This window comes from Arachis hypogaea, chromosome 5, assembly GCF_003086295.3.
Source record: "Arachis hypogaea cultivar Tifrunner chromosome 5, arahy.Tifrunner.gnm2.J5K5, whole genome shotgun sequence".
NCBI lineage: Eukaryota > Viridiplantae > Streptophyta > Magnoliopsida > Fabales > Fabaceae > Arachis > Arachis hypogaea.
This window is the reverse complement of record NC_092040.1, coordinates 69,145,644-69,171,491: the sequence shown is the minus strand read 5'-3', so window position 1 is coordinate 69,171,491 and position 25,848 is coordinate 69,145,644. Positions and strand designations below refer to the sequence as shown.

Here is a 25,848-nt window from a genome sequence, read left to right as displayed (position 1 = left end):
GAAGCCAAAGCACAACTCTCTTTAGAGCACCTGAACGAATTCTTCAAGGAAGAAGAACAAATGGCAGCCGAAAACAACAACAATGCCAACAATGCAAGGAAGGTGCTGGGTGACTTTACTGCACCTACTCCCGATTTCTATGGGAGAAGCATCTCTATCCCTGCCATTGGAGCAAACAACTTTGAGCTTAAGCCTCAATTAGTTTCTCTAATGCAACAGAATTGCAAGTTCCATGGACTTCCATTGGAAGATCCTCATCAGTTTTTAGCTGAGTTCTTGCAAATCTGTGACACTGTCAAGACTAATGGGGTTGACCCTGAGGTCTACAGACTTATGCTATTCCCTTTTGCTGTAAGAGACAGAGCTAGAACATGGTTGGACTCTCAACCTAAAGAAAGCCTGGACTCTTGGGAAAAGCTAGTCAATGCCTTCTTGGCAAAGTTCTTTCCACCTCAAAAATTGAGTAAGCTTAGAGTGGAAGTCCAAACCTTCAGACAGAAGGAAGGAGAATCCCTCTATGAAGCTTGGGAAAGATACAAACAATTAATCAGAAAGTGTCCCACTGACATGCTTTCTGAATGGAGCATCATAGGTATTTTCTATGATGGTCTCTCTGAACTGTCCAAAATGTCCTTGGATAACTCTTCTGGAGGATCTCTTCATCTGAAGAAGACGCCTACTGAAGCTCAAGAACTGATTGAAATGGTTGCAAATAACCAATTCATGTACACTTCTGAAAGAAATCCTGTGAACAATGGGACTAGTCAGAAAAAAGGAGTTCTTGAGATTGATACAGAAGAAAATCCAAGTACTCTCCCAAGCAATACAGAAGAAAATCCAAAAGGAGAGTGCAAGGCCATCAACATGGCCGAATTTTGGGAGGAAGAAGAGGCAGTGAACGCCACTGAGGAAGGCCTCACTGGGCGTCCGCTAGCCTCCAATGAGTTCCCCAATGAGGAACCAAGGGAATCTGAGGCTCAAATTGAGACCATAGAGATTCCATTGGACTTACTTCTGCCATTCATGAGCTCTGATGAGTATTCTTCCTCTGAAGAGGATGAGTATGTCACTGAAGAGCAAGTTGCTAAATACCTTGGAGCAATCATGAAGCTAAATGACAAGTTATTTGGAAATGAGACTTGGGAGGATGAATCCCCTTTGCTCACCAAAGAACTGAATGACTTGTCTAGGCAGAAACTACCTCAAAAGAGGCAGGATCCTGGGAAGTTTTCTATACCTTGTACCATAGGCACCATGACCTTCAAGAAGGCCTTGTGTGACTTAGGGTCAAGTGTAAACCTCATGCCCCTCTCTGTAATGGAGAAATTAGGGATCTTTGAGGTGCAAGCTGCAAAAATCTCACTAGAGATGGCGGACAACTCAAGAAAACAAGCCCATGGACTTGTAGAGGATGTTCTGGTTAAAGTTGAAGACCATTACATCCCTACTGATTTCATAGTCCTAGAGACTGGGAAGAGCATGGATGAATCCATTATCCTTGGCAGACCCTTCCTAGCCACAGCAAAGGCTGTGATTGATGTTGATAGAGGAGAGTTGATCATTCAAGTGAATGAAGAATCCTTGGTGTTTAAGGCCCAAGGATATCCCTCTGTCATCATGGAGAGGAAGCATGAAGAGCTTCTCTCAAAACAGAGCCAAACAGAGCCCCACAGTCAAACTCTAAGTTTGGTGTTGGGAGGCCACAACCAAACTCTAAGTTTGGTGTTGAACCCCACATTCAAACTCTAAGTTTGGTGTTGGGAGGTTCCAACACGGTTCTGAGCATTTCTGAGACTCCATGAGAGTCCTCTGTCAAGCTAGTGACAATAAAGAAGCGCTTGTTGGGAGGCAACCCAATGTTTTATATTTAATTATTTTCTTTTGTTATTTTATCTCTTTTGTAGGTTGATGATCATGAGAAGTCACAAAATTAATTGAAAAAGCAAAAACAGAATGAAAAACAGGAAGAAAAACAGCACACCCTGGAGGAAGATGCTGCTGGCGTTTAAACGCCAGTAAGCCTAGCAGTTGGGCGTTTAACGCCCAGTCTGGCACCATTCTGGGCGTTTAACGCCAGAAAGGGGCACCAGACTGGCGTTAAACGCCAGGAAAGGGCAAGAACCTGGCGTTAAACGCCAGGAATGGGCACCAGCCCGGCGTTTAACGCCAGAATTGGCTCAAAACGTGAATTTTGATGCCATTTGGTGCAGGGATGACTTTTCCTTGACACCACAGGATCTGTGGACCCCACAGGACCCCACCACCACTCTCTCTCTTCTTCCCCCATTCACCAATCACCTCAACACCTCTTCCCCAAAAACCCTTCACCTATCAAATCCCATCATTCTCTTCACCACTCACATCCATCCTTCATAAATCCCCACCAACCTCACCCTTCAAATTCAAACCACTTTCCCTCCCAAACCCACCCATAATGGCCGAACCATTACCCCCCCTCTCTCCTATATATACCCTTCTTCAACCCTTCATTTTCACACAACCTAAACACCACTTCTCCCCCTCTTTGGCCGAACACACCACCATCTCCCTCTTCCTCATTTCTTCTTCTTCTTCTACTCTCTTCTCTCTTCTTTTGCTCGAGGACGAGCAAACATTTTAAGTTTGGTGTGGTAAAAGCATTGCTTTTTGTTTTTCCATAACCATTTATGGCATCCAAGGCCGGAGAAACCTCTAGAAAGAGGAAAGGGAAGGCAAAAGCTTCCACCTCCGAGTCATGGGAGATGGATAGGTTCATCTCAAGGGTGCATCAAGACCACTTCTATGAAGTTGTGGCCTTGAAGAAGGTGATCCCCGAGGTCCCCTTTTCACTCAAAAAGGGTGAATATCCGGAGATCCGACATGAGATCCGAAGAAGAGGTTGGGAAGTTCTTACCAACCCCATTCAACAAGTCGGAATCTTGATGGTTCAAGAGTTCTATGCCAATGCATGGATCACCAAGAACCATGACCAAAGTGTGAACCCGAATCCAAAGAATTATCTTACTATGGTTCGGGGGAAATACTTGGATTTTAGTCCGGAAAGTGTGAGGGTGGCGTTCAACTTGCCTATGATGCAAGGAGATGAGCATCCTTACACTAGAAGGGTCAACTTTGATCAAAGGTTGGACCAAGTCCTCACAGTCATATGTGAAGAGGGCGCCCAATGGAAGCAAGATTCAAGGGGAAAGCCGGTCCAATTGAGAAGGCATGACCTCAAGCCCGTGGCTAGAGGATGGTTAGAGTTCATACAACGCTCAATCATTCCCACTAGCAACCGGTCCGAAGTTACCATAGACCGGGCTATCATGATCCATAGCATCATGATTGGAGAAGAAATAGAGGTTCATGAGGTTATAGCCTAAGAACTCTATAAGGTGGCGGACAAGTCCTCTACCTTGGCAAGGTTAGCCTTTCCTCATCTCATTTGTCACCTCTGTTATTCAGTTGGAGTTGACATAGAGGGAGACACCCCCATTGAGAAGGACAAGCCCATCACTAAGAAGAGGATGGAGCACACAAGAGACCCCACTCATCATGAGATCCTTGAGATTCCTCAAGGGATGCACTTTCCTCCACAAAACTATTGGGAGCAACTAAACACCTCCCTAGGAGAATTGAGTTCCAACATGGGACAACTAAGGGTGGAGCATCAAGAACACTCCATCATCCTTCATGAGATTAGAGAAGATCAAAGAATCATGAGGGAGGAGCAACAAAGACAAGGAAGAGACATTGAGGAGCTCAAGCACTCCATAGGATCTTCAAGAGCAAGGAAGAGCCGCCATCACTAAGGTGGACCCGTTCCTTGATTTCCTTGTTCTTTATTCTTCTGTTTTTTGAAATTTATGCTTATGTTTATCCATGTTTGTGTCTTGTGATCATTAGTGTCTTAGTGTCTATGCCTTAAAGTTATGAATGTCCTATGAATCCATCACCTTTCTTGAATAAAAATGTGTTTAATTGAAAAAGGAAGAATTGCATGAATTTTGAATTTTATAACAGTTTAATTATTTTGATGTGGTGGCAATATTTTTGTTCTCTGAATGTATGCTTAAACAGTGCATATGTATCTTGAATTTGTGGTTCATGAATGTTGGCTCTTGAAAGAATGATGAAAAAGGAGACATGTTACTGAGGATCTGAAAAATCATTAAAATGATTCTTGAAGCAAGAAAAAGCTATTCAAAAAAAAAAAGAGAAAAAAAAAACGAAGAAAAATATATATATAGAGAAATAAAGAGTTGTGATCCAAGGCAAATAAGAGTGTGCTTAAGAACCCTGGATACCTCTAATTGGGGACTTTAGCAAAGCTGAGTCACAATCTGAAAAGGTTCACCCAATTATGTGTCTGTGGCATGTATGTATCCGGTGGTAATACTGGAAGACAGAGTGCTTTGGGCCACAGCCAAGACTCAATAAATAGCTATGTTCAAGAATCATCATACTTTACTAAGAGAATCATTAACACTATCTGGACTCTGAGTTCCTAAAGAAGCCAATCATTCCGAATTTCAAAGGATAGAGTGAGATGCCAAAACTATTCAGAGGCAAAAAGTTAAAAGCCCCGCTCATCTGATTAATACTGATCTTCACAGATGTTTTTGGAATTCATTGCATATTCTCTTCTTTTTATCTTATTTGATTTTCAGTTGCTTGAGGACAAGCAACAATTTAAGTTTGGTGTTGTGATGAGCGGATAATTTGTATACTTTTTGGCATTGTTTTTAGTATGTTTTTGTTATGATCTAGTTAGTTTTTAGTATATTTTTATTAGTTTTTAGTTAAAATTCACTTTTCTGGACTTTACTATGAGTTTGTGTGTTTTTCTGTGATTTCAGGTATTTTCTGGCTGAAATTGAGGGACCTGAGCAAAAATCTGATTCAGAGACCAAAAAGGACTGCAGATGCTGTTGGATTCTGACCTCCCTGCACTCGAAGTGGATTTTCTGGAGCTACAGAAGCCCAATTGGCGCGCTCTCAACGGCGTTGGAAAGTAGACATCCTGGGCTTTCCAGCAATATATGATAGTCCATACTTTGCCCAAGATTTGATGGCCCAAACCGGCGTTCAAAGTCACCTCAAGAAATCCCAGCGTTAAACGCTGGAACTGGCACCCAAATGGGAGTTAAACGCCCAAACTGGCACTAAAGCTGGCGTTTAACTCCAAGAGGAGTCTCTGCACGAAATTTGCTTCATTGCTCAGCCCAAGCACACACCAAGTGGGCCCGGAAGTGGATTTTTTTTGTCATTTACTCATTTCTGTACACCTTAGGTTACTAGTTCTTATAAGTAGGACCTTTTACTATTGTAAAAGAAGGACTTTGGTAGCTATCTTCGTTTTGTATGCTATCTTAGATCATTGGGAGGCTGGCCATTCGGCCATGCCTAGACCTCATGCTTATGTATTTTCAACGGTGGAGTTTCTACACACCATAGATTAAGGTGTGGAGCTCTGTTGTACCTCGAGTATTAATGCAATTACTATTGTTCTTCCATTCAATCCCGCTTGTTCTTTGTCCAAGATATCATTTGTTCTTCAACTTGATGAAGGTGATGATTGTCACGAATCATCACCATTCTCACCCATGAACAAAGTGACTGACAACCACTCTTGTTCTACAAGCAACTAAGGCCATAGTGAATATCTCTTGGATTCCTGAATGCACGATGCATGGTTGATCGCCTGACAACCGAGTGCTCGCCTAACAAACGAGCCAACCATTTCGTGAGATCAGAGTCTTCGTGGTATAGGCGAGAACTGATGGCAGCATTCAAGAGAATCCGGAAGGTCTAACCTTGTCTGTGGTATTCTGAGTAGGATTCAATGACTGAATGACTGTGACGTGCTTCAAACTCCTGAGGGCGGGGCGTTAGTGACAGACGCAAAAGAATCACTGGATTCTATTCCGGCCTGATTGAGAACCGACAGATGAATTCCGCTATGCTGTGACAGAGCATATGCAATCGCTTTCACTGAGAGGATGGGAGGTAGCCACTGACAACGGTGAAACCCTTGCTTAAGCTTGCCATGGAAAGGAGTAAGAAGGATTGGATGAAGACAGTAGGAAAGCAGAGAGACGGAAGGGAAGGCATCTTCATGCGCTTATCTGAAGTTCCTACCAATGAATTACATAAGTATCTCTATCTTTACCTTTGTGTTATTTTCGTTCATCACCATTACTACTTGAGTTTGCCTGACTAAGATTTACAAGATGACCATAGCTTGCTTCAATACTAACAATCTCCGTGGGATCGACCCTTACTCGCGTAAGGTTTATTACTTGGACGACCCAGTGCACTTGCTGGTTAGTTGTGCGAAGTTGTGTAATGTCATGGTATTGAGCTACCACGTTTTTGGAGCCATTACTGGGGATTATGAGAGTTGTGAAAAAGTATTGTTCACAATTTCGCGCACCAACTTCCTCCAAGACTTCCTTTGTGTTGGCAGTTGGTACGCATTTTAGTAAAGGTGTTGATATCCCTCTTTTGTACAGCGTGTTGTTTATGATGGTGTAGTAATGTGCCTCCCTTTTTAGCCTCTTTGCCTCCTTTTCATCTGTAGGGAGTTCTTCTGTTTTAAGGTAGTTTATTATGGGTGTCATCCATCCTTAATCCCGACCTATTATGGGTAGGATTCTTTCTTCTTCCGCTATTGACGGGTTCTGTAGTACCTCCTGGATGAGGCTTCTGTTGTTGCCCCCTGGTTTGGTGCTGGCTAATTTTGAAAGGGCGTCAGCTCGGGTATTTCGCTCACGAGGTTTGTGGTGGATCCTATATTCCCTGAGTTGTTCGAGCTGTTCTTTGGTTTTATCCAAATATTTTTTCATGGTCGGATCTTTGGCCTGGTAGTTTCCTGTTATTTGTGAGGTGATGACTTGTGAGTCACTGTAGATGTTGAGTTTCCGAGCTCCAACCTCCCTAGCCAGCTTCAGACCAGCTAGTAGTGCTTCGTATTCTACCTGGTTGTTTGAGGCCGGGAATCCGAATTTAAGGGAGAGCTCAAGTTGAGTTCCTTGATTGCTTTCAATTATCACACCCGCACCGCTTCCTATTTTATTCGAGGATCCGTCCACATATATGTTCCATTCTATGGGGATTTCCGGGATGTCTGTAAATTCCGCGATGAAGTCGGCCAGGTGTTGTGATTTGATTGCTGTACGTGCCTCGTATTGGAGGTCGAATTCGGACAACTCGATTGCCTATTGTAGGATTCTTCCTGCTAGATCTGTTTTCTGTAATATCCCTTTTATGGGTTGGTTGGTTCGAACTTTAATGGTATGCGCTTGGAAATATGGGCGAAGCCGCCGGGATGTGAGGATCAGAGCGTAGGCAAACTTTTCTATTTTCTGGTAGTTCAGTTCGGATCCCTGTAATGCTTTGCTAATGAAGTAAACGGGTTGCTGTCCTCTTTCATCTTCTCGAATCAGTGCTGAGGCTATCGCCCGACTTCCTACTGCGAGGTATAGTATGAGCGATTCTCCCTCTTGTGGTCGAGATAGGATAGGTGGTTGCCCTAAGAATCTTTTGAAGTCTTTGAAGGCTTGTTCACATTCCGCTGTCCATTCGAAGTTCTTTCCCTTCTTTAAGGTAGCATAGAAAGGGAGGGATCTTATCGCTGATCCTGCTAGGAATCTGGACAAGGCTGCCAACCTTCCATTGAGCTGTTGTACCTCCTTGACGCAGGTTGGGCTCTTCATGTTGAGTATGGCCTGGCATTTATCTGGATTTGCCTTGATTCCCCTTTGCGTGAGCATAAATCCTAAAAATTTACCTGCTTCTACTGTGAAGGTGCATTTAGCCGGGTTGAGTCGCATGCCATGTTTCCTTATGGTATCGAATACTTGAATCAAATCGGTTAGCAATGTCTCTTTGCTTTGTGTCTTTATCAACATATCATCCATGTAGACCTCCATGATTTTTCCGATGTGATCTGAGAAGACTTTATTCATTAGCTTTTGATAAGTGGCTCCTGCGTTTTTCAGGCCGAAAGGCATCACGATGTAACAATAATTTGCCTTAGGTGTAAGAAACGAGGTTTTTTCTTGGTCTGGCGGATACATTGTTATCTGGTTGTACCCTGAGTATGCGTCCATGAATGAGAGATACTTGTATCTCGATGAAGCATCTACTAGAGCGTCGATGCTTGGGAGTGGGTAGGGGTCTTTCGTGCAGGCTTTGTTGAGGTCGGTGTAGTCGGTGCACATTCGCCACTTCCCATTTGACTTTTTCACCAAGACGACGTTTGCTAGCCATAGTGGATATTTGACTTCCCTTATGAACCTGGCCTCAAGTAGTGCTTGTACTTGTTCTTCTACAGCCTAAGCTCGTTCTGGTCCAAGTTTTCTCTGTCTTTGTTGTACCGGTCGGGATCCCGGATAGACTGCCAATTTGTGGCTCATTAGTTCGGGATCAATACCTGGCATGTCAGCGGCTTTCCATGCGAAGAGATCAAAATTATCTCGTAGGAACCGTTTTAGTGATTCCTTTATGTCTCCTTTTAGGATCGTGCCAATATTAGTTGTTTTATCCGAGGTATCTCCGATCTGGATTTTTTTTACTTCTCCTTCTGGTTGTGGTCGGAGTTCTTCTCGTCTCTGAACTCCACCAAGCTCAATTGTGTGGAACTCTCCTCCTTCACCTCGGAGGTTTAGGCTTTCGTTATAACAGCGACGTGCCATCTTTTGATCTGCCTTTATCGTAGCTATTCCTTCCGCAGTTGGGAATTTCATACATAAATGTGGAGTTGAAACTATTGCACCGAGTTGATTTAACGTTGTCCGACCTATTAAGGCATTGTAGGTGATGACAAGTCATCATATACCCATTTTTCAAGCTAATTTCACTTGTTTTGTTAGCATTTATGCACTTTCTTGCATCCTAAGTAAGTGATTTGGAGTGAAAATGCACAACTTCTCTAAATCAAGCAACCACCATGAAATTAATGTTAAATCATGAGGTTTAAGCTAATTTTAATTGCATTTTAATTGATTTATAAGCCTCTTGAATTTAGTGATACTTTGAGTGGTTGTTTGGTTTATTTTAGGTGAAGAAAAGAAAAGAAAATGAAAAGCGTGGCCTAAGAAGTGTGACGCAAGAAAAGAAAAGCGTGGCAAAGGAAAGGGGAAGCGTGCCGCATTGCAATGGGGAAGCAACCTTGCCCTCCACAAGGGCAGACTGCTCTCTAGGAGGGCAGCATCAAGTGACCAAGCAAGCAAGGCAACCCTGCGCTGCCCACTTCAAAGGCAGAGCACAAAATGGTGCCTTGGAGCCAAGAGAAGAAAACATTGCCCTGCCCTTGTGGAGGGCAGGATCGTGCTCCATGAGGAAAGAAATCCAAGGAAAATGACACCCATGCAAGCCACAAGTTTCGAACAAGGGACCATGAAGAAGCCAAGCTCTAACACACACTAGCGTGCCAAGAAATCAAGAGAAAACGTGGCGTGTTTGCAAGCTCCCAGGATCGAACCCACGACATGAAGGAAGGGTCATTGCCCTGCCCTTGGCGCGGGCAGGGCAGAAATTTGAATGGCGCACCAACTTTGCTCCCTGGCGCACCAAAATTACTTCCTGGCGCACCAACTCCTTCCTTGGCACGATCCTGGCGCGCGCGTTCCTCTCTGGCCGCACCAAACCGATCCTGCCCTGCCCTTGGCGCGGGCAGGGCAGCCTCCCGCGCATCCTGGCACGCCAAACGCCCCCTGGCAGCACCATCCGAGCGCTCAACGCTCCCTGGCGCATCAATCCATTCCCGCCCTGCCCTTGGCACGGGCAGGGCAGCCTCTGGCGCACCAACCTTCGCACCACACGCACCAAGGCCGCACCAAATCACACCACCATGCATCAATTTTCTGCCCTGCCCTCCACAAGGGCAGGGCAGCCTCCTGGAAGTGGATTTTGGGCCAAAAATTCAAATTAAAAATTAATTTGAATTCATTTCTTTACCAATCCAAAAGCCCATCCAAATCCCAAAATCCAAGAATAGAAAGTGTATAAATAGGACTTAGTTTGATGTAATTAGGACTTTTGAATTTTTACCTTTTGCTACCTTTATGCTCATTTTTGGAATTTTCACTTTTACCTTGGCTTTGCAATTTTACTTTCATCTTGCTTTCGAGCTTCCTTGAGAGACTTGACCGAGAACTAAGAGGATCAAAGGAGAGTCTCCTTCCTCACTTCTCTTGGGAAATTCTACTCTTCTGTTTTCTGAGTATTGGGTGTGTGAAATTGGGGAAATTCTGTCCCAATTCCCATTCAAGCTCTTTGCCTTTAATTTTCTGCATAATTCAATCCAAATTCTGTTATTCAATTGCTTCTTCTTTAATTTTCTGTCAATTGCTTAGTGAATCTAGATCTGGGAAGGAAATTGGGTTTTAGGCTCTGCTACCTAAGCCCTGGGGATCCTGAGATCACTTTTGGTTCTTCTGTGAACCTTTACTGCACTTTAATTTCCTTGCTGTTTAAATTTCTGTTTGCATCCAATTCAATTTCTGCTATCTTCATTACTGCAATTTACTTTTCTTTTGTTAAGATCTTGCAATCCCACTCCTTAATTCCCTTTTATCTTCTAGCAATTTATCTTTCTTGCCATTTAAGTTACTGCAATTTAAGTTTCTTGCACTTTAAGTTTCAGTCATTTACTTTCTTGCTCTTTAAGTTTCTGCACTTTTACTCTTCTGTTCTTTATTTTACTGCAATTTTCCCTATCCCCTTTACATTTACTGTCATTTACTTTCTGTTAAACACAAATCACTCAACCAAAGCTTGATTCGCTTGACTAAATCACCCACTGAACTAAAATTGCTCAATCCTTCAATCCCTGTGGGATCGACCTCACTCATGTGAGTTATTATTACTTGATGCGACCCGGTACACTTGCCGGTGAGTTTTGTGTTGGATCACTTTCCACACATCAAGTTTTTGGTGCCGTTGCCGGGGATTGAAATAGATTGACAATGATTAAGTGAAGTGGAGATCTAGATTAAGCACTTTTTCTTTTTCTGTTACTCTAACTCTTACTAACATACTAACTGTTTGAGAAATTGCCTCTGTTAACTCACTAACAAATTACCGCAAGTAAACTGTATCTAATTTTCAAGTGTGTGGTTGTTTGGTCATCCTGATTGTTTGCATCTCATAGGAAATCAAGTCCCTACAGACAAATGAGCTTGTGATATGAAGCCACCCCTCATTACACTCATCAAGAACAATTGTTCTTTTGATGGAAGTCCATCGGAAGATCCTCAGCAGCACATAACCACATTCCTAAAGACCTGTAATGCAGTCAGAACCGATGGATCAGATCGTGACACTTATAAGATTCTGTTATTTCCCTTCTCATTGAAGGGTGAAGCTGCACAATGGTTTGAAACTTTCCCCCAAGGAAGTATCACTAGTTGGGATGATTTGGTCATCAAATTTCTGGCCAAATTTACCTCATCCAAACAGATCATCCAGTTGAAAGAGGAGGAACATCTATTCACACAAGGACATGAAGAACCACTCTTCAAGGCCTGGGAAAGATACAAGAGAGCAACTGATAAAGTAGGCTTCCGAGCTTTCTATGAAGGATTAACCCCAGAAACAAGAAAAGCAGTGGACTATTTCTCAGATGGCTTACTCAAAGCAACAACACATGCTCAAGAAATCACTAACTTCAATGACAAAGGCGTCAGCAACCAACATCCATCTGAGAAACCACATGATGCAAGCTCAGAAAAAGAAGTGGAAAACATTGAAGAGGTGAATGCGTTCAAGAACCAAAACAAACAGATGCACCATCAACCGCAGCAAAACATAGAGTTGTCTGCTACAGTAAATGCTAAATTTCCACCATGGAGACCTCATTCTTATCTGAGAATGAGGGAGCCTCAACATCAAGAACAAAGAAGTTTCCACCAGGACAATTCCATGACCGCAACCAATCAACATCCCCCACCCACTAATACCACCCAAAGCCAATACCCACAACACAGACACTTCCAAACCCATCTTAACTGGAGAAGGGGTGATTACCAAAATCACGGACCAAGAGAATTCCATTACAACAACCCGAACTTCATAAACCATCAAAAACACCATTACAGCAATAACAACCACTACATGCCGCCACCACACTCACCCTTCCCACCTTCAACATGCCATAATCATCTGACCTTACAAGACTCTCAAAGAATCACAAACTTGGAGATCCTAATGGAGAAAATGATGAAACATCAAGAGGAAACAACTAGGAACCAAGAGATGTTAATGAGAGGACTTGAGGAGCAGATAGCCCAAGTGGCAAAGCACTTCGCAGAAATGGGAGAGAAGAAACCAAATACTTTCTTCAAAACCAGTAAAGATAGACCAACCAATAACGAAGATGCTACAAAGAGGGAAGGATGGAAAAGGATCATAGAAGACAAGGAAAAAGGAAGTACCAGTCAAGAAAAACACAACAGAGAATTCCTTCAAAAAGAGACAACAGAGAAAACTAAAGACAAGCAGAAAATCGCCACTGGAAAGTTTTCACTAGGGGATCAAGTGATGATCAATACTCAACCCTTGAAGGTATCCCCACAGTTGTCTGATCACTACACTGTGACTAAGATACTTCCACAAGAGTGCATAGAAGTCATCAAAGAGGAAACAGGAAGGAAATTCATAGTGAAGACAGACAGGCTAAGGCACTGTGATTTCCGACCCCCATGACAAACAAAAATGAAGATGTCAAGCTAATGACAATAAAAGAGCGCTTGTTGGGAGGCAACCCAACCTGAGGTAGTTTCTTTTCATAGCTTTTCAATAAAGATGTTGAGTAATTGTTGTGAATTGCAAGGAGCTAAGTTTGGTGTTGCACACCAATACAATTTAAGGGAGAATGAAAACTTCTAAGTTTGGTGTCCCACCAAAAATATCATTTAACACATTCTCACCTCTTGCATAATTCTAGCTCCAAGCAATCAAACACATTATTCAACTGTTTAGATGCTTTCTAGCTTTTGTTTCATTTAAACTTTAGCAAGAATACATGGTTTCACATATGGTTAACTTGGTACAGCTGAGACAGTGGCACAACAATTAAGTTTGGTGTTCACACACCAAAATCAATCCAAGAGCCACACTCAGTATTATGCCTACTAACCATATAATTAAGGGCTTGAGAATCAAGCAACTTTGAGAACTATGCAGGATATAAGCCAACATTTGAAGACATTATGCATTGTAACTCAAAGAGGACACAGCAGAAGGAAAAATCAAAGGGCTGCAACTTCAAAGGTTGTATCTGAACTTAATCCTTGCTGCTGTGTGATGTTTCGAATCTGGAAGTCATTGTATTTCTTGCTAAAGTGTTCATTTAGTTACAAGTGAAATTGTTTGTGAAAATGTCAAGTCTGCATAATGCTTGAATCCATCACTTAGCTTTAAATATTGCCTTGTTTCCCATATGCTAAATAAAAGAGTTTGGCTTGAATTGAAAAGTAAAATATCCAATGTTGCTTGAGTTTGAATGGAAGTTAGTGGTGGCACATGTGTTTGATTAAATGCATAACTCATCAAATAAGTGTTGCATAATATCATTCTCATTACTTGTGAGTTAGCTTGCTGTTACAAAGACTTCTATCTATAATGAAACACCCTTGGTAACAAAAACAGAAAGAAAAGAAAGAAAGAAAAAGCCAAAATGGCAAGAAAAACAAAGAATAAAGGTTGGACACCAATGGTTTGAACCTTAGGACAAATGCCTGTGGTGTTGTTGTACTGAGATCTGCTTGGATGAGTAAATTCTAAGGGGTATTTTGAAACCCGGTCACTTAGATCAACTGATTTGGGATGGCCAATTGAAAATCCACAATAAAGAGCAACTCAGATACAAAGCACTTAGTGATCCAAAGAGATGCTGGGCATCAATGATCCTAAGGAGAATTAAGCAAGCTAAGTGTCTGTGGTGGAAGGATGTTGAGCAAAAGAAAAGGAAATAAAGCCAAAGGCTATGCTGCAGCATTTGACACCCAACCTATAAAAGAGTAATAAGCTTGTTTGAGCCTTGTAAGCTAAGAAAAGTTATCAAGGGAGTGAGTAAAAAGTGAAGTCTTATAACAGCAAGTTTAGCAAACTTTTGATGCAAAATGTGTATTATGCAGCAGCAACAATAAATGAGTGTCATTGTCTGCATAAATGCTCCATAAACCAAGTTCTGCTATCTGCATAATAAGGATATATACACTTGTCTTATTCATTCCATTTTCTCTTGGTTTTGATGCTTGCTTGGGGACAAGCAAGGTTTAAGTTTGGTGTTGTGATGACAAGTCATCATATACCCATTTTTCAAGCTAATTTCACTTGTTTTGTTAGCATTTATGCACTTTCTTGCATCCTAAGTAAGTGATTTGGAGTGAAAATGCACAACTTCTCTAAATCAAGCAACCACCATGAAATTAATGTTAAATCATGAGGTTTAAGCTAATTTTAATTGCATTTTAATTGATTTATAAGCCTCTTGAATTTAGTGATACTTTGAGTGGTTGTTTGGTTTATTTTAGGTGAAGAAAAGAAAAGAAAATGAAAAGCGTGGCCTAAGAAGTGTGACGCAAGAAAAGAAAAGCGTGGCAAAGGAAAGGGGAAGCGTGCCGCATTCCAATGGGGAAGCAACCTTGCCCTCCACAAGGGCAGACTGCTCTCTAGGAGGGCAGCATCAAGTGACCAAGCAAGCAATGCAACCCTGCCCTGCCCACTTCAAAGGCAGAGCACAAAATGGTGCCTTGGAGCCAAGAGAAGAAAACATTGCCCTGCCCTTGTGGAGGGCAGGATCGTGCTCCATGAGGAAAGAAATCCAAGGAAAATGACACCCATGCAAGCCACAAGTTTCGAACAAGGGACCATGAAGAAGCCAAGCTCTAACACACACTAGCGTGCCAAGAAATCAAGAGAAAAAGTGGCGTGTTTGCAAGCTCCCAGGATCGAACCCACGACATGAAGGAAGGGTCATTGCCCTGCCCTTGGCGCGGGCAGGGCAGAAATTTGAATGGCGCACCAACTTTGCTCCCTGGCGCACCAAAATTACTTCCTGGCGCACCAACTCCTTCCTTGGCACGATCCTGGCGCGCGCGTTCCTCTCTGGCCGCACCAAACCGATCCTGCCCTGCCCTTGGCGCGGGCAGGGCAGCCTCCCGCGCATCCTGGCACGCCAAACTCCCCCTGGCAGCACCATCCGAGCGCTCAACGCTCCCTGGCGCATCAATCCATTCCCGCCCTGCCCTTGGCACGGGCAGGGCAGCCTCTGGCGCACCAACCTTCGCACCACACGCACCAAGGCCGCACCAAATCACACCACCATGCATCAATTTTCTGCCCTGCCCTCCACAAGGGCAGGGCAGCCTCCTGGAAGTGGATTTTGGGCCAAAAATTCAAATTAAAAATTAATTTGAATTCATTTCTTCACCAATCCAAAAGCCCATCCAAATCCCAAAATCCAAGAATAGAAAGTGTATAAATAGGACTTAGTTTGATGTAATTAGGACTTTTGAATTTTTACCTTTTGCTACCTTTATGCTCATTTTTGGAATTTTCACTTTTACCTTGGCTTTGCAATTTTACTTTCATCTTGCTTTCGAGCTTCCTTGAGAGACTTGACCGAGAACTAAGAGGATCAAAGGAGAGTCTCCTTCCTCACTTCTCTTGGGAAATTCTACTCTTCTGTTTTCTGAGTATTGGGTGTGTGAAATTGGGGAAATTCTGTCCCAATTCCCATTCAAGCTCTTTGCCTTTAATTTTCTGCATAATTCAATCCAAATTCTGTTATTCAATTGCTTCTTCTTTAATTTTCTGTCAATTGCTTAGTGAATCTAGATCTGGGAAGGAAATTGGGTTTTAGGCTCTGCTACCTAAGCCCTGGGGATCCTGAGATCACTTTTGGTTCTTCTGTGAACCTTTACTGCACTTTAATTTCCTTGCTGTTTAAATTTCTGTTTGCATCCAATTCAATTTCTGCTATCTTCATTACTGCAATTTACTTTTCTTTTGTTAAGATCTTGCAATCCCACTCCTTAATTCCCTTTTATCTTCTAGCAATTTATCTTTCTTGCCATTTAAGTTACTGCAATTTAAGTTTCTTGCACTTTAAGTTTCAGTCATTTACTTTCTTGCTCTTTAAGTTTCTGCACTTTTACTCTTCTGTTCTTTATTTTACTGCAATTTTCCCTATCCCCTTTACATTTACTGTCATTTACTTTCTGTTAAACACAAATCACTCAACCAAAGCTTGATTCGCTTGACTAAATCACCCACTGAACTAAAATTGCTCAATCCTTCAATCCCTGTGGGATCGACCTCACTCATGTGAGTTATTATTACTTGATGCGACCCGGTACACTTGCCGGTGAGTTTTGTGTTGGATCACTTTCCACACATCAGTAGGCTGAGCTTACGTCGACCACGATGTAGTCTATCTTGAGTGTTCTGGATTGGTTCCCCTTTCCGAAGGTTGTATGCAGCGATACGTATCCCAGTGGTTGAACAGGGACATCTCCCAATCCGAACAGACTATTTGGGTATACTCTTAGCTCTTTTTCTTCTAGGCCGAGTTTGTCAAAGGCAGTTTTAAATAAGATGTCGGCAGAGCTTCCCTGGTCAATTAGTGTGCGGTGGAGGTTGGCGTTTGCCAATATGATCGTGATGACCATGGGGTCGTCATGTCCCGAGATGACTCCGGATGCATCTTCTTTAGTAAACGTGATTGCCGGGATGTCTGGCATTTCCTTCTGTCCTTCGACATGGTATACCTCTTTGAGGTGTCGTTTACGGGATGATTTGGAGATTCCTCCCCCGGCAAATCCGCCGTGTATCACGTGGACATGCCTTTCTGGTGTGCGAGGCGATCGTTCAGATCGTCCGACGTCCTCATCCCTCCTTCTTTTCCTTGGTTCTTCGTCCCAGTTGACTGAGAACCGATCTAACTTTCCTTCTCGAACTAATTTTTCTATGACATTTTTCAAGTCGAAACATTCGTTGGTGGAATGTCCTCGAAGTCGGTGATATTCGTATGGCAGACTTCTTTGTAAACGTCTACCAAGGATACCCTAAGAGGGGTGTAGTTGTGATATTTCTTGATTTTCTCTCCGGAGCGATCTTCCTTTTTCTTGGATTCTTTATCTCGATTGGCAGAACCGGACCTTGAGGCTTCGCCAAGTCGAGAATTTTCCTCCATGTTAATGTACTTCTGCGCTCGCTCTTGTACTTCATCTAGGGATGTCAGGTATCTTTTTGATATAGATTGGCTGAATGGTCCTTCTCGCAGGCCATTTATAAGGCCCATGATGGCAGCTTCTGTTGGCAGATTTTGTATGTCCATGCATGTTTTGTTGAATCTCTCCATGTAGTTGCGAAGACTTTCTCGATCTCCTTGCTTGATTCCTAGTAGGCTAGGCGCGTGTTTGGCTTTATCCTTTTGTATGGAGAATCGGGCCAGGAACTTCTTAGCCAGGTTGTCGAAACTCGAGATGGATTTTGGAGGTAGGTTGTCGAACCATTTAATGGCTGTCTTGGTGAGAGTTGTTGGAAAGGCTTTGCAACGAACTGCATCTGAAGCATCGGTGAGGTACATTCTACTTCTGAAGTTGCTGAGATGATGGTTGGGGTCAGAGGTACCGTCATATGGAGCCATATCCGGAAGCTTGAAATCCTTTGGAATTTTGGTTTTCATAATTTCTCTGGTAAATGGATCTTGATCTTTTTGAGAACTATCCTCCGTGGATGGTCGAGTGGCTTTAGTTTTGAGATCAGCTTCGAGTTTTATGAGCTTATCTTCTAATTCTCGGCGTCGCCTTAATTCTCGGCGTTGATCTTCTTCTTTTTCACATTGATGTTGGGCTTCTTTCTCAAGTTGCTCCAATCGATTTTGAAGTGCTTCTATTACTCCTGGATTTGATGAATTTTTGTCTCCGTTTGTTTCTGGGGTATCTTTTAGTATTGTGTCCGCATTTTTATGCGGCGTTCTGTCTTTCAAACCTGAATCGTGGTCGTTGTCATGGTCATCCGCCATGTTAATGGGATGACTTCCAGGTTCCCCGGCAACGGTGCCAATGTTCCGAGGGTTACCAGAAACTGTAGGTCGGTCTCGGGTGAGATCTCCTGTATTGGTCAGAGCCGACGTGTCCGACAGGTGTACGGCGGCCAGAACTGGTGTGTCCGACTTGTTAGACTTGGTGGTGGTGCTGATCCTTCGTCCTCGGAGGGTGGGGGTACCTGCAAGGGACTCCGATGCTTAAGTTAGCAAGGGTATTAAGCAGGTATTGAGTAGAATCAGAGTATGAGTTATACCTGGGTGCTCCAGTGTATTTATAATGGTGAGATGTGGCCTCTTGCGGATAAGATAAGTTAGTTATCATATCTTATCTTTATCTTTAAGTGAGGTTATCTTTTAAGGGAACCGCCTTTATCCCTGTAGGCTTGGGCCGCCTTTAGGATTTTGGGGCGTGTTCCTCTATTCGGGCCCTTTGTTTGGGCTTTCCTGTGACTTGGCAGAGCTCTTTGAGGAGAGGTCGGGTTGTCCTGACCTGAAGAGGTCGGTCGCTTTGCCTGTAGAACATCCCGGGTCGGACAGCTCGACCCAGGGTATGAACAGGTTGGAATAGAATCTAGTGATTCTTTTGCGTCTGTCACTAACGCCCAACCCTCAGGAGTTTGAAGCTCGTCACAGTCATTCAATCCTTGAATCCTACTCAGAATACCACAGACAAGGTTTAGACCTTCCGGATTCTCTTGAATGCCGCCATCAATTCTAGGTTATACCACGAAGATTCTGATTAAGGAATCCAAGAGATATTCACTCAATCTAAAGTAGAACGGAGGTGGTTGTCAGGCACACGTTCATAAGCGAGAATGATGATGAGTGTCACGGATCATCACATTCATCAAGTTGAAGAACAAGTGATATCTTAGAATAGAAGCAAGCGTGATTGAATGAAAAATAGTAGTAATTGCATTAATCCATCAAGACACAACAGAGCTCCTCGCCCCCAACCATGGGGTTTAGAGACTCATGTCGTAGAAGATACAATGAGAAACGTGTAATGTGTCATGAGGTAGGTATACAATATCAAAAGGTCCTATTAATAGTGAACTAGTAACCTAGGGTATACAGAAATGAGTAAATGACGTAAAAATCCACTTCTGGGGTCCACTTGGTGTGTGCTTGGGCTGAGCATTGAAGCTTTCATGTGTAGAGACTTTTTTTGGAGTTAAACGCCAGCTTTTATGCCAGTTTGGGCCTTTAACTCCAATTTTTGTGCCAGTTCCGGCGTTAAACGCCGGGAATTCGGAAGCTGATTTGCAACGCCGGTTTAGGCCATCAAATCTCGGGCAAAGTATGGACTATTATCCAACAGCATCTGCAGTCCTTTTCAGCCTCTAAATCAGATTTTTGCTCAGGTCCCTCAATTTCAGCCAGAAAATACCTGAAATCACAGAAAAACACACAAACTCATAGTAAAGCCCAAAAAAGTGAATTTTAACTAAAAACTAATAAAATGTAATAAAAACTAACTAAAATATACAAAAAACATACTAAAAACATTACCAAAAAGCGTATAAATTATCCGCTCATCACAACACCAAACTTAAATTGTTGCTTGTCCCCTAAGTATTTTGTTTTCCAGTATTACCACCGGATACATAAATGCCACAGACACATGACTGGGTGAACTTTTTCAGATTGTGACTCAGTTTTGCTAGAGTCCCCAGTTAGAGGTGTCCAGAGCTCTTAAGCACACTCTTTTTGCTTTGGATCACGACTTTAACCACTCAGTCTCAAGCTTTTCACTTGGACCTGCATGCCACAAGCACATGGTTAGGGATAGCTTGATTTAGCCGCTTAGGCCTGGATTTTATTTCCTTGGGCCCTCCTATCCATTGATGCTCAAAGCCTTGGATCCTTTTTACCCTTGCCTTTTGGTTTTAAGGGCTATTGGCTTTTTCTGCTTACTTTTTCTTTTTCTCTTTTTTTTTTCCAAGCTTTTTTTTTTGCTGCTTTTTCTTTCTTCAAGAATCAATTTCATGATTTTTCAGATCATCAATAGCATTTCTCTTTGTTCATCATTCTTTCAAGAGCCAACAACTTTAACATTCATAAATAACAAGATCAAAATTATGCACTGTTTAAGCATTCATTCAGAAAATAAAAAGTGTTGTCACCACATCAATATAATTAAACTAAATTCAAGGATAAATTCGAAATTCATGTACTTCTTGTTCTTTTTGAATTTAAAAACTTTTTTTATTTAAGAAAGGTGAAGGATTCATGGAATTATTCATAGCCTTAAGACATAGTTACTAAACACTAATGATCATGAAGTAGAGACACAAATATAGATGACATAATAAACATAAAAACCAAAAAACAGAAAAATATAAGAACAAGGAATGAGTCCACTTTAGTGGCGTCTTCTTCTTGAAGGACCAATGATGTCCTTAAGCTCTTCTATGTCCCTTCCTTGCCTTTGTTGCTCCTCCCTCATTGCTCTTTGATCTTCTCTTATTTCATGGAGAATGATGGAGTGCTCTATATGTTCCACCCTTAATTGTTCCACATTGTAACTCAAATCTTCTAAGAAAGTGTTGAGTTATTCCCAATAGTTGTTGGGAGGAAAGTGCATCCCTTGAGGCATCTCTGGGATTTCTTGGTGATGAGCTTCCTCATGCGTCTCTTGGGTTCTATGAGTGGGCTCTCTTGTTTACTCCATCCTTTTCTTAGTGATGGGCTTGTCCTCCTCAATGAGGATGTCTCCTTCTATGATAACTCTAGCTGAGTAACATAGATGGCAAATAAGATGAGGAAAAGCTAGCCTTGCCAAAGTAGAGGACTTATCGGCTATTTTGTAGAATTCATGGGAGATGACTTTATGAACTTCTACTTCCTCTCCAATCATGATGCTATGAATCATGATGGCCTGATCCACAGTAACTTCAGATTGGTTGCTAGTGGGGATGATGGAGCATTGAATGAACTCCAACCATCCTCTAGCCACAGGCTTGAGGTCCAGTCTTCTCAGTTGAACCGGCTTGCCTTTGGAGTCTCTTTTCCATTGAGCTCCTTCCACACATATGTCCATAAGGACTTGGTCCAACCTTTGATTAAAGTTTACCCTTCTAGTGTAAGGGCGTGCATCTCCTTGCATCATGGGTAAGTTGAATGCCAACCTCACATTTTCCGGAGTAAAATCAAAGTATTTCCCCTGAACCATTGTAAGATAATTCTTTGGATTCGGGTTCACACTTTGATCATGGTTCCTAGTGATCCATGCATTGGCATAGAACTCTTGAACCATTAAGATTCTGACTTGTTGAATGGGGTTGGTTAGAACTTCCCAACCTCTTCTTTGGATCTCATGTCGGATCTCCGGATACTCATTTTTCTTGAGCTTGAAAAGGACCTCAAGGATCACCTTCTTCTTGGCCGCAACATCATTGAAGTGGTCTTGATGGGCTTTAGAGATGAATCTTTCCATCTCCCATGACTCGGAGGTGGAAGCTTTTGTCTTCCCTTTCCCTTTTCTAGAGGATTCTCCGGCCTTAGGTGCCGTCAATGGTAATGGAAAACAAAAAGCTTATGCTTTTACCACACCAAACTTAAAATATTGCTCGCCCTCGAGCAAGAGAAGAAAGAAAAGAAGAAGAAGAAGAAGAAAATATGGAGGAGAGGGGGAGAGGTGTATTTGGCCAAGAAGGAGAAGAGAGGTTTGTGTTGTGTGAAAATTAAGGAGAATGGAGGGGTTTATATAGGCAAGTGAGAGAGGGTAGGTTCGGCCATTTAGGGTGGGTTTGGGTGGGAAAGATTTTTGAATTTTGAAGGTAGGTGGGGTTTATGGGGAAGAATGAATGGATGTAATTGGGAAGAGAGATTGAGGTGATTGGTGAAGGGTTTTTGGGAAAGTGTGTTATATGATTAGTTAGGAGGTAAGGTGGGAATATGTTAGGTGGGGATCCTGTGGGGTCCACAGATCCTGAGATGATCCTGTGGGGTCCACAGAACCTAAGGTGTCAAGAATTTACATTCCTACACCAATTAGGCATGTAAAATGCCTTAGCATACCATTCTGGCGTTTAAACGCCGAAGTGGTGCACGTTCTGAGCGTTCAACGCCCATGTGTAGCATGTTTCTAGCGTTGAACGCCAGTTCCATGCTTGTTACTGGCGTTCAGCGCCAGCTTTCCTCAGGGCATATTCCTGGCGTTTAAACGCCAGCCAGATGCTCCTTACTGGCGTTTAAACGCCAGTAAGTCCTTCCTCCAGGGTGTGATTTTTCTTCTGCTGTTTTTGATTCTGTTTTTAATTTTAATATTTTTTCGTGACTCCACATGATCATGAACCTACTAAAACACAAAATAACAATTAAATAAAAATAAAATTAGATAAATAAAAATTGGATTGCCTCCCAACAGGTGCTTCTTTAATGTCAATAGCTTAACAGTGGACTCTCATGGAGCCTCACATGTGATCAGGTCAATATTGTGGACTCCCAACACCACACTTAGAGTTTGGATATGGGGGTTCAACACCAAACTTAGAGTTTGGTTGTGGCCTCCCAACACTAAACTTAGAGTTTGATTGTGAGGGCTCTGTTTGACTCTGTATTGAGAGAAGCTCTGCATGCTTACTCTCCCTTGTTATAGAAGGATAGCCATGTGCCTTAAACACAAGGTAGTCCCCATTCAATTGAAGGACTAATTCTCCTCTGTTAACATCTATCACAGCTTCTACTGTGGCTAGGAAAGGTCTTCCAAGGATGATGCATTAATCCTCCTCCTTCCTAGTGTCTAAGATTATAAAATCAGCAAGAATGTAAAGGCCTTTAACCTTTACCAACACGTCCTCTACTGATCCATAAGCTTGTCTTACTGACTTGTCTGCCAATTGTAATGAGAATAAGGCAGGCTGTACCTCAATGATCCCCAACTTCTCCATTACAGAGAGTGGCATAAGATTTATGCCTGACCCTAGGTCACACAGAGCTTTTTCAAAGGTCATGGTGCCTATGGTACAGGGTAATAAGAATTTCCCAGGATCTTGTTTCTTTTGAGGTAGAGTTTGCTGAACCCATGTATCAAGTTCACTAATGAGCAAGGGAGGTTCACCTTCCCAAGTCTCATTACCAAATAACTTGGCATTCAGCTTCATGATGGCTCCTAGATATTGAGCAACTTGCTCGCCAGTTACATCTTCATCCTCTTCAGAGGAAGAATAGTCTTTAGAGCTCATGAATGGCAGAAGGAGATTTAATGGAATCTCTATGGTCTCTATATGAGCCTCAGATTCCTTTAGGTCCTCAATAGGGAACTCCTTCTTGTTTGAGAGACGTCCCAGGAGGTCTTCCTCACTAGGATTTTCGTCCTTCTCCTCCCTTGTGCATTTGGCCATATTGATTACTTCAATGGTCTTACACTCTCCTTTTGGATTCTCTTCTGTATTGCTGGGGAGAATACTGGGAGGAGTTTCAATGACATTTTCTTACTTAGCTAGCCCACTTGTCCCTCTAAATTTCTAATGGAGGATCTTGTCTCACTCATGAAACTTAAAGTGGCCTTTGACAGATCAGAGACTAAGTTTGCTAAATTAGAAGGGCTCTGCTCAGAATTCTCTGTCTGTTGCTGAGAAGATGATTGAAAAGGCTTGTTATTGCTTAGCCTGTTTCTTCTACCATTATTAAAGCCTTGTTGAGGCTTTTGTTGATCCTTCCATGAGAAATTTGCATGATTTCTCCATGATGAATTATAGGTGTTCCCATAAGGTTCACCCATGTAATTTACCTCTGCTATTGCAGGGTTCTTCGGATCATAAGCTTCTTCAGAAGCTGCCTCTTTAGTACTGTTGGATGCATTTTGCCATCCATTCAGACTTTGAGAGATCATGTTGACTTGCTGAGTCAACACTTTGTTCTGAGCCAATATAGCATTCAGAGCATCAATTTCAAGAACTCCCTTCTTCTGAGGCATTCCATTATTCACAGAATTCATCTCAGAAGCGTACATGAATTGGTTATTTTCAACCATGTCAATAAGTTCTTGAGCTTCTGCAGGCGTTTTCTTTAGGTGAATGGATCCACCTGCAGAGTGGTCCAATGACATCTTAGAAAACTCAGATAGACCATAATAGAATATATCTAATATGGTCCATTCTGAAAACATGTCAGAAGGACACTTTTTGGTCATCTGCTTGTATCTTTCCCAAGCTTCATAGAGGGATTCACCATCTTTTTGCTTGAAGGTCTGAACATCCACTCTAAGCTTGCTCAGCTTTTGAGGAGGAAAGAATTTATCCAAGAAGGCCGTGACCAGCTTATCCCATGAGTCCAGGCTATCTTTAGGTTGTGAGTCCAACCATGTTCTAGCTCTGTCTCTTGCAGCAAAAAGGAAAAGCATGAGCCTGTAGACTTCAAGATCTACTCCATTTGTCTTAACAGTCTCACAAATCTGCAAGAACTCAGTTAAAAACTGATAAGGATCTTCAGATGGAAGTCCATGAAACTTGCAGTTCTGTTGCATCAAAGCAACTAATTGAGGTTTCAGCTCGAAATTGTTTGCTCCAATAGCAAGAATTGAGATGCTTCTTCCATCAAACTTGGACATTGGTTTAGTGAAATCACCAAGCATCCTCCTTGCAATATTGTTGTTGGGTTCGGTTGCCATCTCCTTCTCTTGTTCGAAAATTTCTGAAATGTTGCCTCTGGATTGTTGTAATTTAGCTTCTCTTAGTTTCCTTTTCAGAGTCCTTTCAGGTTCTGGATCAGCTTCAACAAAGATGCCTTTTTCCTTATTCCTGCTCATATGAAAGAGAAGAGAAAAAGAAAAAAGAAGAGGAATCCTCTATATCTGGACAAAGAGGATCCTTATTATTAGTAGAAGAAGAAAGGTATAAGAGTGGAGAATTCAATCACAAGGGTGAGGATAGAGGTAGTGATTGGAGATGAAGAGAGGTGAAGAGAAGTGTTAGTAAATAATTAAATAAATAGAAGAAGAGAAGAGAGGGAGAATTCGAAAATAATTTTTAAAAAGTAGTTAATGATTTTCGAAAATTAAAGATAAGATATAATTAAAATTAAAATTTAAAACAATTAAAAAGAATTTTTGAAAAAGAGATGAGATATTTTCAAAAATTAAAGAGGGATAAGTAGTTAGGTGGTTTTGAAAAAGATAAGAAACAAACAAAAAGTCAAACAGTTAGTTGAAAAAGATATTAAAATCAAATTTGAAAAGATAAGAAGATAAGAAGTTAGATAAGATATTTTGAAATCAAATTTTTGAAAAAGATAAAATTTTGAAAAAGATATGATAAAAAGATAATATAGGAAGATATGATAAAAAGATAGGATTGAAAAAGATTTAATTTTTAAAATTAAAATTAATTACTTAACTAACAAGAAACTAAAAGATATGGTTCTAGAATTTAAAGATTGAACATTTCTTAACAAGAAAGTAACAAACTTCAAATTTTTGAATCCATCATATTAATTGTTAGCATAATTTCGAAAATCAAGATAAAATTAAGAAAAAGATTTTTGAAAAATATTTAAAAAGATTTTCGAAAATTAAATAAAAAAAATTAATTTTTTTTTGAAAAAGATTTTGAAAAGATAAGATTTTTAAAATTGAAAATTTGACTTGACTTGTGAGAAACAACTAATTTTAAAAAATTTTGACCAAGTCAACTCAAGTTTTCGAAAATTTGGAGAGAAATAAAGAAAAGATATTTTTTATTTTTGAATTTTTGATGATGAGAGAGAAAAACAACAAAAGTAACTCAATGCATGAAGATTTTAGATCAAAACAATGAATGCATGCAAGAATGCTATGAATGTCAAGATGAACAACAAGAACA

General features: G+C 41.6%; 1 non-coding gene across 1 annotated transcript; it reads left to right on the top strand.

Moving 5' to 3' along the window:
* The first annotated feature begins 24,156 nt into the window (after positions 1-24,156).
* LOC112804480 (small nucleolar RNA R71) lies at positions 24,157-24,260 on the top strand. The gene has a single exon (XR_003203094.1). It is a non-coding gene; the product is annotated as a small nucleolar RNA R71 (small nucleolar RNA).
* Positions 24,261-25,848: the final 1,588 nt, after the last annotated feature.